A 16,371-nucleotide genomic window follows, 5' to 3' on the forward strand; every position below is an offset into this window, starting at 1 on the left:
AGTGGCGTATCTGTCCTTTCCAGTAAGGAAATGCCTAATACAATTGACGCGATTTAGAAATGGTAGGGGAGGTTTTGTATAAAATAAACCATTTTATGCTGTTCAAAATATTTGCAGAGAAAAGAGACAATAGGACACGACCTTCAGAGCCATATTGCAATGGAGTCTATTTACTAGCTACATAGCTCTGAAATATTTAAAGCTGCAGTGCCCTTCGCTGTTTTTTTTAATCTATGACGACAGAGCAGATCAATTGCAGCTGAAACTGGGCCACATAGAAGATTTGCAATTTTAATGCAGAATGAAACCTGTCATGGTGTGAAATCCACTTTAAGTTGAAAAAAGCAGAGCATGCTCATGTCTGTACAAGATGAAGTGAATCTCAAATTTTTTCTAGGTTAGCTTTTTTAGTCTCAGACAAATCAAAATTTTCTGTTTTGAAGTACAGTGCAATCATTCATTTCTGCTTCATCTTTGGGTAATCTCTTTCTCGAAAAACTATGAACTTGCAAACATTTATAGCTTATCAGTATGGTAAGAATAGCACCTGGAATGACACTTAGAAACAAAGTAAAAAAACCCACTACCACCCCCCTCCCCCATTACTTCTAGAGATTGTTGTAGTAAAATATATGCATTCCTGTGCACTTTCCAGTCCCATTTAAAGAGGGCATCTTATAGTCAGCCCTGAAATTTCATTTTGCTGCTTCATTCTGTTTAAAGGGAGAGTTGCTAATTTTTTATTGGCTACCCTAAATGAAGGCGGAGTGGCTTCTGGTGAACTGCTGGTCAATGTCTCTGAGGCGCTGAAGTCTGGACAAAGATTACACTTTAGACATGACATGCCTGGTGAAACTGCTGTGTTGCACAGAGCACAGCCACACAAAAGCTAATGAATATAGCTCTCAGTCGTTTTTTAGGAGTGGAAAATGTGTTTCAATTTACAATTTTCTTTTAATTGTCTGTATATAAGACAGTAGAAATTCTGATCAGTAGGGAAGCAACAATAAATGCTCTTATTTCTGTGGTTTGGTCAGTGAGATGCATCTTTAATGAATACACAACTTTATTATTATGACTGTAATTTGTCACACATTAAACTAGCAGATATTTAGTCATTACTAGGAAAAAAGTAGATAAATGTTTTTAAAGAAAAGTTCCTTATATTTTAAAATTAAGGTTCTGAAAAGCTAAGGTATTAGCCAATATGTAAATTTGGAAACTTGTTTTCTCTGTGAATTTGACCTGGTATTTTCCTGTTCAACTGAAAGCAAATACTTAGGCTACTCTCAGCACCAGCTGAAATAACAGTTCGATTTCAGAGGCTCAGAAAACTTGTATTTTTTTTTTTCTATTAGGCTCTTCTAATACAAGCTGCCAAATTTTGCATACAAGATTGTAATCTCGGTTAATGTTGTTTGCTCCTATACTCGAAAAATTGCTGAGGAAGTCTAAAAACCATACTATTGATAGGAGGCAACTGTTTAGTTACCATGATAAAAATGAAATTCAAATTCATGTAAGAGTTTAATATTTGCTGACTGGGTTTTGGTTCCTTTTCTTCTTTTTTTTTTTTTTTTTTTTTTTTTTTTTTTTTTTTTTTTTTTTCCCCTTTCTTTCTCCCCCTCAGAAATTAGGCAATAATATTGACACAGTTGACAGAGTACGTTCTGTTTGTCAGCACGATCAAGTAATTCTGGCAGGTCTATCCACGTACATCTCCCACCCATCATAGCTCAGCATTTTTGATCTGCTTCAGAGATACCTTTCAGTAAACTTGCTAGCAACACATTAATGCACATTAGTAAGTTCTTTGTGCTAACCCTTTCTTTTCTGTTATGTTGAGATTATAAGACTTCTAAAATTTTTTTAAATATTTAATTAATTTTAGTGAGATATGAAGTGCAAGATGTTCTAAGTAGAAAGGAAAAAATTAATATATTCACCAATTGAATTAACATCAGTGACACCTATTTTTTTATCTCAGGTCTTTGCAAGGATCAAAAATGTGAGGACAGCTAATATTCAGCTATTGATACATCTAGTTCTAAGAAAAAAATGTTCAATTTGAAAATGTTTCTCTTAAGAGCATGTGTATAAAGCAATATGCTAGATGTCTTCATGCCTGAATTTGAGTAATACATTACTGCATGTCAAAACCAGTCAGTGTCTGTCCCAAGGAGTCATACTGCAGAACACATCATAACATTTAAAAGATCAATTGGTAGGATTTCTGTTGGCGTCTGCCTTGTGATTGGTGTTGAAAGGCAATTAAAATGCTTTGAAGGAGACTGTTTCCATATATTTACTGAGGAAAACTGATTGCACTGTATAAAAAAACTTGGAGATACAAAGCTGATAGTTGAAAGGGAGAAGAATCAGTTGGTCTGGAATGAAATGTAATGTAGCAAATAAGAGTTGGAGATAAGATCATAGGAATAGATGTGGAACCAGGCCAAATATGAAATACAGAAAGGTGGCCAGTTTGTTCCTCTGAATATTCTTCAGCTTCTGAGTGGTTCAGCTGAAGGTCCTCTGTTGTGATTGTCATGTCACAAGTAGCAGTGTTGTGCCCTTATGCTAGGTGATCTTCATTTCTGGCATTTGAGGCTGACATTAACCGATTGTTCCTGGAACATGGGCAGTGGTTCAGTTCCTTTTTGGAGCGGAGCTGTGGGCCTTGAAGAGAGCTGTTGCCATCTCATGCTTCTGAGCTGCTCGCAGAATTCTTACTTGCTTTGTTTCTCTCAGGTAAATACCATATTGCTTTTGGCTTTTGGCCATACAGAGATACTGGGACACAGCTTGTGGGGTTAGGAGGATTGGTAGTGCCTGAAATAGACCCTTGGAAGCACGGATAAGAAATTCTCTTTACAGGGGAGAAGATAAAGAAAGAATTAAATGCTTGGAGACCAGTATACTAATTAAGGAAGTCTGCCCTATGGATTTTTAATAACAACGCTATAACAATTTCCTAGAAATAGTTCCAAGTTTTGCTGCTTTCTGAATAATGTTCTTTAGAAATAATAAAAAAATAAAGTTTTTAGAGCAAGTTTTAGCTTTAAAAATGCATAGCAATTCGGTGCTCTAAATATTTTGGCATCAAGTAATACTTGGCAGCTTTATTGATACATTCTCAAGCAGAATTGAGTAAGGTGGTGTGTTGTGCATAATGTTAGTTTTAACATTCTATCTTTTGCAGGGAAGGGCTTTTTGGGAGAGGTGTTTCGGTGTTCGTTTTTTTTCCTCATTGATTTCAATAGGAATTAGTCTGGACCCAGATAAAATTATAAGCTGAATTTAGAAATTATATGTAACTTCAATATTTCATACGTAGAATGCAAATCCAACCATGCAGTGAGTTTGTATGTAAGTATGTATGCATAAATATGTTTGAATATAAATTTATACATTTAGGTATAGATAGGCTAATTAGTAATACATGAGCAGGCACAAGTACTTTGTGCTAAACACACTGTAGTTCTTTGAGTGAAATGAAGGGCCGGGGAATGGCCACTGTATAATGTTTATAATTCCAGTGTGACTTCTGGTTGATAATTAGCTCCTTAAGAAGCTGGTTGCTTTAAACATTCGAAGTTCTTCAGGCCTGTGGTATTAGCCCACGCTTAGCTTTCTCCATGCCAATACCGACTGATAATCAAAATAAGTGATGAGCATATACACACATAGACGTGACTATACACACTTATGCAGTAAACTAATGCAGAGTAATTTTTGTCTTCAAGTCCTAGGGATCTTCAGTGTTTGTGCTAACTTCTTCACAGACAATGAACTTGTCATAGTTCTGTTTCTTAATACTACAGTAACCTGAAATGCATATTGGGTTATCTCATATGTGTGTGTGTTCGTGCATGTTAAAAATGACAGAATTAAAATGAGTTCAGGTATTGGAACATTCACGACTGTAAATACAGGTTTCTATTTATGCATATTCTGTTGTTACTATTATCTAGCACAATAAGGAGCCTGATTCTGAACATTAAAGTGTGAGAATGCATGTCATGGTATCGCAGTAGTCTTCCAGTGTAACAGGCTTGAGCAGTACGTTCTAGTCTTAGTAGCAGCGAAGTGGTAGTCTTAGTAGTTGTGAAGTATTTTACAATTCTTGTGAGGTTTCAAATTTGATTGAGCTTTAAATGTCTGTGTTTTCAAATTAATTAAAATACAGTAAGTGTACGGAAGAAAAAGCACATGACTTTCATATTTAAAGTATGACGATTTGAGCACTAATTACTTGCTGATTGAATCGTAGATAATCATAGTGAAGTTAAAGCAAAGAAATAAGTTCAGTATGCAGTTGATATTCTGAGCAACTCTGTATATAGAGAGAACTTCCTTAAAAACATCAAAGGTATTAATATAGACCAATAAATCAATGTCTTGTCTTAAAGATTACCAGACAGGTAAGGAATTATCTGCCTTTCCTTTGGGAGGTAAGGTAGAAGAGAAAATGAGGGGCATGGCAGTTTATTTTGTTATTTCTCTTCTTGGATCATTTTCCCTAGTTTTTGTATTTTGCCTAGAGGCTGCTCTTGTGAATTGAATGTATGAGGAAGAGAGACCTGGAAAAGCAATGTTTTTCTGTTCCAGGTAATTTTCAAGGAAAATAGGAGTTTGCTGAGTGGATGATGAACACTTCCATTTCTTAGCAGCCGGTAAAATAGCGCTCCTTTCATTAAGGCCACTCAGGAGTGAATGAGTATGCTGAAGCTTACCAAAGGGAAGCTGAAAGATAGCACTGCTTAAAGTTATGTAGTGATCTTACACTGTATACACCCGAGTTTCGCTTGGGCTGAGTAGACTACCGTGCTTTCAAAAACTTTTCAATTAGGCTGAAGAGAAAAACATCATATCAAAACTATCCAGTGATGACCTTTGAGAGAGGCTCTAAGACTCTCTTTTTGTTTTTCTTTTTCCTACTGATCACTTGAGATAGTGTTACAAGTTTGCAAATACTATTCATAAATAAAAGAAGCTTGTCCTAGAAATGAAATCAAAATATTATTCCAAACTGTAGCATAAATTCCCACGGGAAATAAAGGCCTCTACAAACTTCACTGTTTTTCCCAAAATAAGCATGCTGCTTTGGTTCTGCTTTCGCTCATATCATAGTAACCTCTAATATGTTATTTAAGGAAACAGATCTGCTCAAGACCATTAGCATAATGGCTTTTAGGAGACTTTAGATAGAAAAAGTATCTTTTTTCTTTTCCTTTCCCCTGTTTCCCCCTCACTCTGTCTTCTCAACTCCCAGAGATCAATATTGAAAGCTTTTAATGTATAATTGTTGCTTGTGATTAAATGGATCACCATATTCTTTAGGCATGAAAGAATATTGTTTACTCGTATTTCGTGTCTTCAGAAAAATCATGTTTTTACTGTTGGAAGTTTTCAAAAGCTAGGTAAAGAAATTCTGTATGATTTTTCAAATGGGAGGAATGGCAGAAGTAGGTGGAAATTACTGCCTTCTCTCAGGAGTAATCAGACTGTTTGTGCCCTTCCAGCCAATTGCAAGCCCAGCTAAGTGCAGCGTTTCACAAGAGACTGCCTGAACTAGTTCTTACCATTTCTCATCTCAACCTACGTTTTTTTTTTTCAGTCTGGTGGGTTGGAGTAAAATCTCAGAAAGGGCAGAAACCAGAGTTTTCTAATTCCTGTTTACTCAGCATAAGATCAGCTAAACTTCCCTTTGGACTCTGTCTGGTGCTACGTGGGCTAATAATTTCCCTTCTGTAGGGAGACTTTCTAAATGTTCAATGTGTTTTGAGATTTTTTTTTTTTCCTCTAGCTGGTAACAAGAGTAAGTGGAACAAGTAGTATGAGAGAAATAAACTATGCATTTTTCAAAACTTTAGGCAAATTTTCCATTCCTAGCAATATTAGCCATTTGAGTATAAATATATGCAAAGTATGTATGTAGATCTATAATCTACACATGTGTATGTGTAAGCATTTCATTTTCTTCAAAAAACAACTGCAGTTTTCAGTAACACCTGCATTGACAGGTAGGGCTTTTATTGTCAAGTACATCAACAAAGTAGATTTTGCTGTTACTGAGATAATTTGCCTCTATGTCAGTTGAAATGTAATAGTTTTCCATTCTCATTTTCTAGCAAGTATTTCTAAGTCTCCCCTCTTTTAGATTGAAACTATCACCCCTTGTCCTGTCACAACAGGCCCTGCCAAAAAGATTTCCCGTCTTTCTTACAGGCCCCTTTAAGCACTGAAAGGCCACAATAAGGTCTCCCTGGAGCCTTCTCTTCTCCAGGCTGAACAACCCCAACTCTCTCAGCCTGTCTTCAGAGCAGAGGTGTTTCATCCCTCTGATCATTTTTGTGACCTCCTTCTGGACCTGTTCCAACAGGTTCATGTTCTTCTTGTGCTGAGGACTCCAGAGCTGGACTTAGTACTTGAGGTGAGGTCTCACCAGAGCAGAGTAGAGCAGCAGTATCGCCTCCCTCAACCTCCTGGCCACGCTGCTTTTCATGCAGCCCAGGATACAGTTGGAGGGCTGTGACTGCACACTTTTGGCTCATGTCCCGGCTTTTATCCACCAGTACCTGCAAGTCCTTCTCTGCAGGGCTGCTTTCAGTCGCATCATCTGGCCCATATTGGTACTCAGTATTGCCCTAACCCAGGTACACTTGGCCTTGTTGAACCTCATGAGGTTCACAAGGGCCCTCTTTTCCAGCTTGTCCAAGTCCTTCTGGATGGCATCCCATCCCTCTGGTGTGTCAGCTGCACCACCCCGCTTTGTATCATCTGCAAACTTGCTGAGGGTGCACTTGATCCTGCTGTCTGTGTCATTGAGGAAGATATTAAAAAGCACTGGTCCCCATACAGACCCCTGAGGAACTCCACTTGTCGCTGATCTCCATCTGGATATCAAGCCGTTGACCACTACCCTTTGGAGGTGACCATCCAACCAATTCCTTATCCACTGAACAGTCCACCCATCTAAACCATACCTCTCCAATTTAGAGAGAAGGATGTTGTAGGGGATGGTGTCAAAGGCTCTTCCCCTGTTCACTGATGCAGTGCTTCTTCATGAAAGGCCACTAGCTTGGTCAGGCAGGACTTGCCGTGCTGAAGCCATGCTGGCTGCTTAGAATCACCTCCTGTCCCCCATGTGTCTTAGCACAGCTTCTAGGAGGATCTGTTCCATGATCTTCCCAGGCACAGAGGTGAGGCTGACAGATCGGCATCTTCAAACTTGGTCATTGGTTTAATTTTCGTAAGTTTCAGTTATATGATTCTGTCTTTTCTTACAAGTTTTCAGTAGCATTTGTAAAACATGGCTTTCTTTTCCTCATTGTTTAATGTGGCTTTGTCTCCTTATTGCATGATTTTGAAACTCATTCCAGAGAGAAAACTGTCGTTTTTTCTAAGATCTTATAGAAGAGAAGAACTGTGTATATCGGGATAGATACTGAGATACTGATCTGCTTTGTGACAACCATGTTAGGAGAAATGATGGTGTGATCTCCATTCTGTGCCTGTTATTTACATCTGTAGAGTTTGGGGGAATCATGCTTCTCAGTGTTCAATGGGAGAAGACTAAAAAGTTGGGTTTTTTTCTGAACTATTTACCATATATAGCTCTTTGAAAACAGAGCATGCATTGACTGTCTCGAAGTTGCTGTTAGTGTGAATCTCAAATTACACACCAAAAAATGAAGAAAACATTGTCATTTATGGAAAGTTTTAGCTTAAGTTACATGCCAGTTATTCGGAATTAAGATCTTTTCATCAGGGAAGAGAAGCAAAATATTTCATTTTATTATTTGAGACCCACTTTTCGTTCAGCTGTCTGTAATTCTGTGTACATCTTCCATATTCTGCAAGAAACAACATAGAACTTTTATAAAGAAACGTCTTCATTATTCAAAAACATCACTGGGCAATGGATGAGTTAGGGCTTTGCTGGAAAAATGGTTTTGAAACTTATGCAAAATGGTAGAATTTAAATTGCACAAGTGGTCTTACTCCTGCACTTCCTCGCTTTTTTTTTTGTGTATGGCTTTACAAAATTTGCAAGAATTTCAGTTTTCTTTTAAATTCTAGAGCTTAAGAAAAGTACTTAAAGCATAACCACAGATTCCGTTACATGTTGGGATGATGACCTTCACAAGATTCACCATCCGAGTCGAAGTCTTTTGATCAACTCTACAGATTGTTCTTGGTTTAACAAAGTTAATGAAAGCAATGGGTATAGAGCACATACTCTCAATGGTTTTTTTTTGTGAAGTGTGATTTTTTTTGTTGTTTCATCCAGTCTTGAACTGTTCAACTTCTTTTAAACTGCCGTTCTGCTTCTTCTGGTTCCTGCTTTATGATCCTCTTTTTTTCTGAGGGTTCTCATTTGAGTTGGCCTTCCCTATTCTACTTTCTCTGTCAAAGCTTCAAGTTACAGGTGACGGCCCCATAAACCCCTGTAGTCATAAGCTGAATCGTGTTTGCTTATGATGTGGGAATTACTCCTGTGCAAACTTAATAGCATGAAGGGTTTAAAATAGGTTAAAATAAATTCAGGGAATGGAGTTTTCAGAAATATTAGCTAGAAATTCTAAATTTTGGAAATTTTAAACTGTAACCAAGTGATAGATTAGTCTGAACGTGCTTAACTGATTTTCTTTCCTCATCCCCACTCCTAGTTTCCAGAGTGTTTGACTTGGGATGCATTTTCACACAGATTGACAGAAAAACACTTCTGACATAAAATGAGAAAAGCATTACGTCTTTGACATACACTTTAAAAAAATATATATAATTTTCTTTTACATCATAATCGTAAGTGGATGTTCCAGTGAAATTCATAGAATTTCAATACATGGAATTATTACAAAGGTGCTCATCTTACAGTTCCACCCTAAAAAGTTACTTTTGGCAACACTGGAAGCAACTAAAAGCTGACCTTTTAATGAGAAATGTCAGGCAACTTCAGAAAATGATGCTATCTATAATGTATTATATTTCTGAAGTAATCTTTTCTGTAGATAAAAATAGCTTTTCAGAACAAAGAAAATCACTTACTGAAGCTTTCTTGGCTTTGTTCTCAGAGTGGGAAAGGCTTTTTTTGCAAGTAAGATTTATTTCCTAAAGGAAGTCTTTGGAATTCCAGCTTCTTATGAAAGTTGCTAAAAATAAAACACAACAAACATTAAATGAAAATTCATAATTCCTTGCTGGAATGTTTTAGGCTCTTACTGCTGTTGTCTGTTAGTTATTAGCAAGGGGAAAAAATAAAAGGAAGGAGTTGCCATATTGACTTGAATGATTATGTAATTTCTATCTCATAAGAATTAAAAAAGCCAATCCAGTGATTTTTGGCTTGATTTTGAAGCATAAAATTTAAATTGTCACTCTACCATCAGAACTACTGCATTATCAGTTCTGTCTAGTTTATTTACACTATATGTGTAGATAAATTTAGGAATAGGAACTAGAACCACAAAACTAATTACATTTTTCTTTAATTTTTTGGTTATTTTTCAAAGCTTTTTTCAGTTATTTCTGTAATTTTCGAAGTTTTTAGTGGTTATGCTTGTCTTTTGTATGGTTGTAATGAAAAAAAGGAATTTTTATGTATTTATGTGTACGTTCCAAGTCCTCGCTACAGTGGGATGGGTGGTGGGTGTTAAAGTCTGGATTGCAGGGTTTTCACTTTTTTACAAAGTCCTTCTTAACATCTTCAGAGGTCTTCTGGATGTTTCTTCAATCTTAAACTTACTATGCTTATCTCTTCCACTAACCTCTCTGTCTTTATTTTAAAAAAAAAAAAAAAAAAAATTAAAACCTAGGTTGTCAGATTTTTGTTTCCAGGTTTTGATTAGCTGATAAAATCAGTAGACATCAGGATTCACTCAACTTTCTCACTGGCATTTAACTGTGAAATGCCATTTTAGTGATGTCATACAACGCACGTAACAAACATTTCTTTCTCTGAAAGTATTTAGGCTGCTAAACCAAAGAAGGCACGGAATGGGTAAGTAGTTCTGGAGTTTGTGCCAAGTATCATTGGACCATCTTGTCAGCTATGCTGAGTTTTATCCTTTAGATATCTATTTTTACTTCCTCCTGGGATGGTGTTCTTTTATGGAGTTTTAGAGATTTTTTTTTTTTTAATGCCTTTATGTATAATTGCCTTTTCTGATATTTAAAATAGTATTTAAAAAAAATTATGTTCAGTTTGGCTCACAAAGTTGCCCCATTAAATTAGACTGTTTAAGAACAATGCATTGCAAGACGCTCTGTTAAATGTTAGATCATCTCAATTTTTCCAGCCTGCCTCTCACTGACATATGACCATGATAATCCATTTGCTTTTCTATTTCTCTCTAAACTTAGAATTTTTCTATTTCTTCCCTAATAACCTAAAAAAGGATTAAAAAAAATTAGTCATTCCAGACCATCTAGTTAGGTATTAAAAAAGCAGGGTTAGAGTGGAAAAATTTTGACTGGAAAATTTAACCCTTATTTATAAGGAAGTATTTGTGCTTTTGTTCAAGTAGTGAGTGTTTCTCACGTCCAACAGTATTTTTTTTTTAAATCTTATATGCAGGTATGACAAGCTCTTTTTGAATTGCTCTGAGCAATTCTTGTTTGTGTATTACTGGTAGTGCATTGATTGAAGACCAAGAGAGCTTGTATCTCCTTAGTTTATCAGGCAGACGCTTCTGAAGTATTTTGTAGAAGACAGAAATCTAAACTTCTTTGTAAAGTTTAGCATGTGTTAAGCAGCTGGAAATAAGATAGAGAGTTCGCCGCATGTGGTACACAATCATGAAATGTTATATGACCTTGCAGCAGTCAACATATACTTCAGAAACCTTTAATATATTAAACTCCCATGTTCCCTGTGGTCTCAGAAACAAGTGTTTATTCTAGAGCTTTTTTAGGCAGATCCTTTAATGAAACATTTTACTTTGTAAAGGAGATTTGTTAAAAGCATTAATTAATTAACACGTAGGTAGCTAGTGTTACTAACATTTACTACGTGACCTTTACAGTAACTGTACATTTGTAAAGCATTAATAAATTATTAATGTATTAACTGAAAGCAGTTAAGGTGCAACACATTAACAGATGGCAGATCAAAATACCGTCTATTGATGTGCTTAGTAACCATTAAGATATATAATAAACGAGTCCATCAAATGCTGGTAACGTACTTTGTGGTTTTGAACTTTTCTTTGAACTACTTACAAAGATACTTTTTAGTATTAAATTACGATTCCCGTAACAGTCTGACCTAATATTTCATCTCATAAATAATTCTTCTACTCATGTATTCTTTCTAGGATCATATTGTTTCTTTCTGTGACATTAAACAGGGAAACTTCTCAAAGGAACTAAAAGGGCTTTTCTTAAAACTTGCAAAGCTCTATGTAGCAGCTAACTGTGCACTGGGAAGACTGAGGCAGAGCAAGAGGGTGGAGGAAACAAAAGTTAGGGATAAGAAAGTGTGCGATTTTTATAATATAAAACGAAAGTGAAGTTGTGGCATTTTCATATGTGGTAAACCAAGATGGCAATATACGTGTTCACTTTCTGGGGATGAGAAATTCTGCAAATAAAGTCTTTCAGCCTTTAGGCTGGGTTTGACGGTGGTGGTGGGAAGTGTCCTTAGCTTGGTAGCTACTGCTACTTCTGGCTGCTAGTAAATGAAGCTATACCTGTGACTTCTGACCAATAAAATCACCCACTTGGAAGGCTTCACTTTCTAGAAAAACTGGGAAGTTTTCTTGCTATTTTGCTTACATAGTAGCCTTGTTTGAGTATAAACTTGAACTGGTCAATGTTTCAAAATATAGCTTAGTCTTTGACTCTGTTTGGCTTGTAGAAGGAGAATAATTTAAAAAACCAAATACATTGAAAATAGGTTTTTAATGAATACAGGTGTGAATAGATGCAGAAGGCAACCCTACTAGAAGTATAGTTTTTCATACAACCTGCAATTTTGTTTACCTTTTCACACTTAACTTTTATAGTCATGGTTTATAATTGCCAAGATATTAACTAATAAACTCCTGTCTTTCTCCTTTCTACGTCCTTCTTTCTGGTTCATGAGGTCTCAGTTTATAGTGAAAATTGAGCCCTTGAGGTCATGACCTTGTAGTTACTGCTATTAAATATCATCCTGCTTTGCTGCAGTTCTTCAAGTTAATTAAATTCTTTCTGTATGATGAGCTGATCTCCTCTGTATTGATAACTTGTAAATTATTGTATATTATTAGTGTATTCCTACTTTAATAACCAACATTATTGGTAAAATTGGTCTCAAGATTTGCCTTTAAACTACTCCATTAGTAACTCTTCTTTAGCAGATTTCTCTGTTTTGCACTATCAGTTCTTTCTCTTTTTGTCACTTTCTTAGCTCAACTGCAGTAATTACCAGGTTTTCCCTATTTATGTAGTTCCTTTGCTTGGAGCACCATATGAAGTGCTATATCGAAGTCCTGTTAGATCAGCTGTATCATATGCTTTCAAGAACCCAAACCCATACTTTCCAGGTTATTGCATCATTAACATATGTTGCTACGTTATCTTAGTTTTGTATTTCTTAAAGAAATCCTTGAATTTCAGTCATAAAACCTAGAAGCAGTGTGTGTCAGTTTGAGAGTTTCATATCCTGCTTCAGTTACTGCAGTTCTTTCATTTTTACTTTGCTGTTCAGATATACACAGTACTGACCTTCTTACGTGGAGTAGCTGTAGTTGCACTCCCTGTGCCTTGCTGACTGGCTTCTCTTCACTGCTGTGTTCACATGCACCTGATGGCTATTGCTGAGTTGTACAGATGATACTGCTTTGTCTCTTCCTGGTTACCTGTCTTTACTGCTTACCCTTGCTTACCTGATTTTTCCCCTCTGTATGTGACAGTTGATTATGGAGGCTACATTTTCTCCTGACTTCTGTTATATTCTTCTTGTATTCTCGCACTCTTGCCAGACTTTTTCCTAGATATTTCTTGCTGAAATTTTTAGTTTCCCTGAATATGCTTAAGTGGCTGAACATCATGGTTCTTTCCTTCTAGCAGCCTTTCTTAAGGTGCCTGTCAATCTTTATTACCTTGTACAAAAAAATAAAAATTCTGTTCTAAGTCAGGTAGACTTTTATCTCAATCCATTTTCTTTGTCTGGAGCAATCTTAATTAAATTTGCCCTGTGCTAATCAGTGTAGCTCTTATAATGTAAAAGGAAAGCATTTTTCTTACTCCTATGAATATCCTTTCCAATTTCTGTGACCTGTTGACATAAAGTTTGCTTTTGGTTAATTGCTTGTTCATACATGTAGTTGTTTATCTTGTATGTGACTTCTGAAGTATTTTAATTCATTAAATCTAAATGCGTAGCAGTAATTCGAATGTGTAACACCTAACTGACAACACAAAAATGCTTATGGCTTCTTCTCTTGTAGAAAGGAATACCTATTCTGGTTATTTTTAAAGGCTTTAACATAAGCATTCAGGCGCCTTGTGCACGAGACAATTGTTCTTTTCCTCATATCCTGTATGCCTTTGAGCCCCTTAGGTAATAAAAGATGTAAGTATGCATAGTGTGATTGAGTTACTATTTTAATACATTTATTATATGAAATAATATATTTAATTTGTTGATTTTGTATTTGTTATTAAACTGAATTTTTTTGTATATGGGATGAATCAGTACTGGCAACTGAAAAAATTCTTCTTTTGTTTACAAAACTTGATCTGAAATGCAATTGCTTGTATATAGGTGATTTGAAGAGTTGCTTCTAATTAAAACATCATTTTTGCCTGGGATGTTTTTTAATTCTGCATCTGCCCTTCCTTCCTCTAAGTGGAGTTTGATGCTATAAGTGGTCTCTGGATTGCTGCTTTCTGCTGTTTCCCACCTCTTCAGTTGCATGAATGCCGCCTTTGGTAACTTTGAAGCTGACCAAAGAGTTAATAGCAAATATACTTAAAATTTCTAACATAATGACACTTTAGGAAAAGGATTGGCTTGTATTCCAGTGGTTCTACAGGAGTCCTCTGCTCACGTTCAGAAGTAGGTGCACAGTTAGAGAGCCTGGAGTCCACATTGCCTTATGAGAATGTGGCTGTGACAGCTCGGGATTCTATGATAAATTATATCCTCGATGATGGATGTTCATCCCCAGGGTGAACATTTGCTGCCAAACTATTCTCAATCCCCATTAAGAAAATGGCAGAATGGATTTTTGTGTTTATCTCTTTAAAGTAGGTTTTAGATTCTTGTGCCACAATTTGTTATGTATATTAATCATGCAGTAATAATATGAAGTTAGGGCTTGAACAACTTACACGAGTAATTTTAGTAATTAAAAGTATATTTTACTGGTTCTCCAGACCAGTAGCTGAAGATCTCGATTGTAGGAACAGATTATATGTCTTACCCCTTTTTTGTTGAAGTATTTTGTTTTGGCACCTACAAGCTTATTTTTGCTCAGGAGGAGCCATTTCCTGAGCACAATAGAAATGGAACGGGAACCAGTTAGATATTATTTTATTCACATTGCTCTTAAAAGCACAATGAATTTGGGTGAGAAACAGAAATTTGTTTGTTGTAGGGCTTAAGCGGTGTAGTCACGCTGCTTTTTTTTTTTTTTTTTTAAATCTTACCAATATATGCCATGTTGCTGATGATCAGTAACTGTACACAAAACCACTGTTTCTAGTTTGGAGGAATCCATGAGATTCCTTTACTGTGGTGGTTGTAGTAAATGAAGCTGCTGGGCAGTGGTGTTCAGATATCTGTTTGACAGTTATTACTTGTGTTTTTCTCTATCTCCCATTTTGCCTCATCCTATAGTATCATGAGACAGACTACTCCTATAGTAAATCTTTGAGGCAATAACTGCCTTATACGATATGTCTCTACCGTCTTTTACATGATGTGGTCCAGACTGCAAAGTGTGATCATTCAGATCCTTTCATGCTGTAGCATGCCTAGTACTCCATTTGTTTGCAGTCTGTGCATCTTTGTAGTGCTTTCATCTTGTGGTTTGAGGTTCGCACTTGTGCTGATTTAACTAGCAAGGTATTCTTAGGTCTGTGTTAGTTTTTCCTTGCTGTGGGACGCAGGCATCATTCTGCTGAACAGAGTAGTAGAAGCCCAAAGGTAACTTATCAGTGTTGAACTCCTGCACAGCAGGCCAATGAACCAGTTAAATTATGTCATTTTAATAGCTCAAGGGTATAATGAATAGCCTTGTAAATTCTACTGCTGACATTTTTTTTTTTTTCACTTGTTTTTGTGAATTGATGATCGTCTTGGGTGTAACTACTTTAATCCTATATTTTACAAGTGTTAGAACCATTTGTTACTGGAATCAGAAACTATAATAGAAAGTGGATACATCAGCTTTTTGAGATGCATTCAGCAGCAGAACTGATGAGCAGATTTTTATCTAAAGCATCACATTGAACAAAATAGACTAAACATAAATCCTGTCAGTGAGTGCTCAGTCAGTTATAACATCTGCAGGTCATTCTCTACAGTAGTGTAATGGGTGTAAGAATAATAGCTGTTTTGTAGAGCCTTTGATTTTTTGGCGGTTTTGTGGTTTTTGTTCGTTTGCTTTTTTTAAACCCATTATCTAATTGTTTTGATGGCAAAGTGAGGTCTTAGAAATATCAAATGTATTATATTTCTGTGTGCAGATAATAAAGTGTTCCCTGTTGAAGGAACAGGTGATTTAAGGTTAGGTGATTTAAGCATTTGACTGGGTGCTTTACTGTCTTCGAGGTGGAGAAATAACTCTAGTGATCATGTAAGTAGTACGCTTAGCACGTTATAAAAGTATATTGGAAGAATAGCTAAGGGTACTTCAAAGAACACAGTAGGTAACTATTGCTGAGTAAGGCCATGATGAAAGAAATGGACAATATAATATAGAACAAGAGAGATCTATCCATCTATCTGGTATCCAGCAGGACAATATTGTGGTTTCTTCCCTACAACTCCTAAACATGAATTGCCTAAACCAGGGCAACACTTCATGCATTCCTCTCTCTGCCCTGTAGCAACCACCTCTATTTAAGAAAAGGCAGGGTAAATTCTCTGACTTTCTTCCCCACACTTTGCAAGCGAATATCGAATATTCAGCATCTTGTCAGGATATTCTAGTTAAGTGGGTATGATGCCAATTCTTATGGCCTGAACGTTTTTTTTATATATTTTGAGCATGTATTAAGTGTGTAGAAAAAGGGAATCTCAGCTGTGAAGTGACCTTTAAACTGAATAATATTTATATTAGTTTTTGTAATTAGATATAATGCCTGCTGTATCTCTTTCTATTTCTGTGCTTTTTAGTTTGTTTGGAAATAAAAATGGCAAACATTTCACTG

The 16,371-nt window shown here is 36.1% G+C and overlaps 1 protein-coding gene across 1 annotated transcript in view; it reads left to right on the forward strand.

Annotated features, from left to right (window-relative positions):
• The window catches only part of LOC104494642 (cytoplasmic polyadenylation element-binding protein 3-like), a gene marked incomplete at its 3' end in the record, with an annotated part of 61,198 nt that overhangs the window by 2,214 nt on the left and 42,613 nt on the right, over window positions 1–16,371 (forward strand). The gene's annotated exons all lie outside the window — the stretch shown is intronic.

Source organism: Buceros rhinoceros, unplaced genomic scaffold, assembly GCF_000710305.1.
Source record: "Buceros rhinoceros silvestris isolate BGI_N320 unplaced genomic scaffold, ASM71030v1 scaffold5696, whole genome shotgun sequence".
Taxonomy (NCBI): Eukaryota; Metazoa; Chordata; class Aves; order Bucerotiformes; family Bucerotidae; genus Buceros; species Buceros rhinoceros.